The 3,892-nt window shown below is 37.1% G+C and overlaps 1 protein-coding gene across 2 annotated transcripts in view; it reads right to left on the bottom strand.

Moving 5' to 3' along the window:
* LOC107867407 (phospholipid-transporting ATPase 3) overlaps window positions 1–3,892 on the bottom strand; it is a 70,426-nt gene that overhangs the window by 24,313 nt on the left and 42,221 nt on the right. The window lies entirely within an intron of this gene.

Consider the following 3,892-nt stretch of genomic DNA (forward strand, 5'->3'; position numbering starts at 1 on the left):
CCAGAACACCAGATGCACTTCTATCAATTTTTGTTCCAATTTTAGTGATCAAATTACATGCACTTATTTTTCTGACCCCTTACAAGACAGCTAAGTCCATGTGGGATTATTTACAAAAGGTTTACAACCAAGATAATAGTGCTCGGCGCTTTCACTTAGAGTATGAAATTGCTAATTACTCTCAAGGAGGTCTTTCTATTCAGAATTATTATTCTGGATTTCAAAACTTATTGGCTGAATTTACAGATATTGTTGATGCCAAAATACCTTCCGAATCTCTCTCTGTAATTCAGCAAGTTCATGAGCAAAGCAAGCGAGATCAATTTTTGATGAAGTTACGCTCTGAGTTTGAGAGTGTTCGCTCTAACTTGATGAATCGTGACCCGTCTCCCTCCCTGGATGTTTGTTTTAGGGAATTGCTTCATGAAGAGCAGTGTTATGTCACACAAAATGCTTTCAGAAGATGAAATGATGTCGCTGTTGCATTTGCTGCTCAAGGTAAAGGTATGAGTAGGGATATGAATAGAACTCAATGCTACAATTGCAAGGAATATGGTCATATTGCTAGAAATTGTGGCAAGAAGTTCTGTAATTATTGTAAACAACAAGGACACATTATCAAAGAGTGTCCCACACACCCTCAGAATCGTAAGGTAAATAATTTTCATGCAGCAATAAATGGTTCCACTCTTGAGAACTCATCTTCAAGACCTTCAGGACAAGTTCTTACTCCTGAAATGATACAACAAATGATCGTATCAGCCTTTTCAGCATTGGGATTACAAGGTATTGATGTTAAATTTAATTTTTGGATTGTTGATTCTGGTGCTTCCAATCATATGACCAACACAACAAGCATGCTAAAAAATGTTCATAATTATTAAGGTTCATCACAAATACAGGTTGCTAATGGTAGTAATTTACCCATTACCAAGGTTAGGGATATTGCTCCAACTTTCAAGAATGTTTCTGTTTCACCGAAGCTCTCAACTAGTCTTATTTCAGTTGGACAATTGGTTGATGACTTTCTCGTAATGGTTGTCTTGTGCAGGATCAGGTGTCGGGGACAATAATCGCGAAAGGGCCTAAAGTTGGAAGATTGTTTCCTATACAATTTTTCATTCCTCCTGTTATATCTTTTGTTTGTACTTCTACGGCTAATAAGACTGAGCTTTGGCATAAGCGTCTAGGACATCCAAATTCTGTTGTGTTGTCTCATTTATCAAATTCTGGTTTATTAGGAAGTAAAATCAATTTTCCCCAGCTTCATTTGATTATTCTACTTGTAAATTAGGCAAAAGTAAAATTCTTCCATTTCCTATTTGGGTAGTCGTGCTACAAAGTGTTTTGATGTTATTCATAGTGATGTTTGGGGTATTTCACCAATTGTTTCTCATGCTCAGTTCAAGTACTTTGTGACATTCATAGATGATTATAGTCGATTTACGTGGGTGTATTTTCTTCGAACCAAATCTGAAGTATTTTCCATGTTCAAGATATTTTTGGCTTACATTGAGACTCAATTTTCTACTTATATCAAATTATTAAGATCTGATTCTGGTGGAGAATATATGTCAAATGAATTCAAAAAATTTTTGCTTGACAAAGGAATTGTCTCACAACGCTCTTGTCCATATACACCACAACAAAATGGGGTCGCTAAGCGTAAAAAATCATCATCTTTTAGATGTCACTCGTACTTTATTGATTGAGTCCTCTGTCCCATCTAAATATTGGGTTGAAGCTTTGTCTACTACTGTCTATTTAATTAACACGCTATCATCTAAAGTTAAATCTTGAGTCTCCATATTTTCGTCTTTATCACAAAAATCCAAGCTATGATAATTTTCATACATTTGGTTGTATTTGTTTTGTGCATCTTCCTCCTTCTCAGCGTAATAAACTTTCTGTTCAGTCTACTAAATGTGTTTTTATGGGTTATAGTACTTCAAAAAAAGGTTTTCTCTGTTATGATCCATGTTCTAATAAATTTCATGTTTCTAGAAATGTTGTTTTCTTTGAAAATCAATATTTTTTTCCTACTCATGTTGAGTCATCTCGTGCTTCTCTTCTTCTTCCTACATTTGAAGATTTGTCATCTTCTTCTAAGAGGTTCAAATCCGAATTTGTGTACGAATGTCGGCGGCCAACTTTACCCCATTCTGATATTGATCCGCCACGTGAAACTGCACCACAACTAGAATCTGAGAATTCTTCAAGGCCTGCTCCTCTTGAGCCCACTCAACGATCTACGAGAGTATCTCGTACTCCTAATTGGTATGGCTTTTCATCTACTTTATCTACCATTTCTGTTCCAACTTGTTACTCACAAGCTTCTAAGCATAAATGTTGGCAGAAAGCAATGGAGGAAGAACTTTTGGCTCTCAAAGAAAATGACACATGGGATATTGTTTCATGTCCTTCAAATGTCCATCCAATTGGATGTAAATGGGTTTATTCAATTAAACTTCATTCTGATGGAACTCTTGATCGGTACAAAGCTCGGTTGGTTGTTCTTGGTAACAAGCAGGAGTATGGTGTGAACTATGAAGAGACTTTTGCACCGGTAGCAAAAATGACGACGGTGAGAACTATTGTTGCCATTGCTGCTTCACAAAACTAGACTCTTCATCAAATGGATGTCAAAAATGTTTTTCTTCATGGTGATCTCAAAGAGGATATTTATATGAAACCTCCACCAGGTTTGTTCTCATTGCCTACATCAGATGTATGCAAGTTGAAGCAGTCTTTGTATGGATTAAAACAAGCTCCTAGAGCTTGGTTTGACAAATTTCGGTCTACTTTGCTACAATTCTCTTTTGAGCAGAGCAACTATGACTCATCTTTGTTTCTTCGGAAAACATCCACAGGTTGTGTTCTTCTTTTGGTATATGTAGACGACATTATTATTACAGGAACTGATTCTTCACTAATCACTAGCCTGCAACAGCAACTTAAGGATTATTTTCATATGAAAGATCTTGGTACTCTTACATATTTCTTGGGTTTGGAAGTTCATCGTGATTCATCCGGTGTGTTTCTAAATCAACACAAATATACCCAAGATTTGATTTCTTTGGCAAGTCTTCAGGATTCCTCCTCTGTGGATATTCCATTAGAATTGAATGTAAAGTATCGCCAGGAGGAAGGCGATCTTCTTCCTGATCCAACTATATTTCGGCAATTAGTTGGGATCTTAAATTACCTTACTATTACCAAGCCTGATATCTTTTTTGCAGTTCAACAAGTTAGTCAGTTCATGCAAGCTCCCCGTCATCTTCATTTGGTGGTTGTCTGTCGCATCATTCGATACCTCCGAGGAACATCTTATATGGATTATTTTTTCCTAGTGGTTCGCCTATTCGTCTTAATGCTTTTAGTGATTCTGATTGGGCGGGATGTTCTGACACTCGTCGTTCGGTTACTGATTGGTGCATGTTTCTTGGAGAGTCTTTGATATCTTGGAAGATTAAGAAGCAAGACCGCGTGTCAAAATCTTCAACAGAGGCTAAATATCGAGCAATGTCTACTGCTTGTTCCGAGATTGTGTGGCTTCGTGGACTACTTGCTGAGATAGGATTTCCTCAATCTAATCCTACTCCTCTCCATGCTGACAATACAAGTGTTATTCAGATTGCTACTAATCCGGTTTATCATGAGCGGACCAAACACATCGAAGTAGACTGTCATTATATACGAGAAGCTGTAGATAAAGGTGTCATTACTCTTCCGCACGTGTCCAGTGATCTTCAAATAGCTGATGCATTTACAAAATCAATGGCACGACAACAACATCAGTTTCTCGTCGGCAAATTGATGCTTCTTGATCTACTAGCATCAATTTGAGGGGGGATGTTAGCATGATGTAAATATTGTATATTAATGTAATCAT

Source organism: Capsicum annuum, chromosome 1 (assembly GCF_002878395.1).
Source record: "Capsicum annuum cultivar UCD-10X-F1 chromosome 1, UCD10Xv1.1, whole genome shotgun sequence".
Classification (NCBI taxonomy): Eukaryota; Viridiplantae; Streptophyta; class Magnoliopsida; order Solanales; family Solanaceae; genus Capsicum; species Capsicum annuum.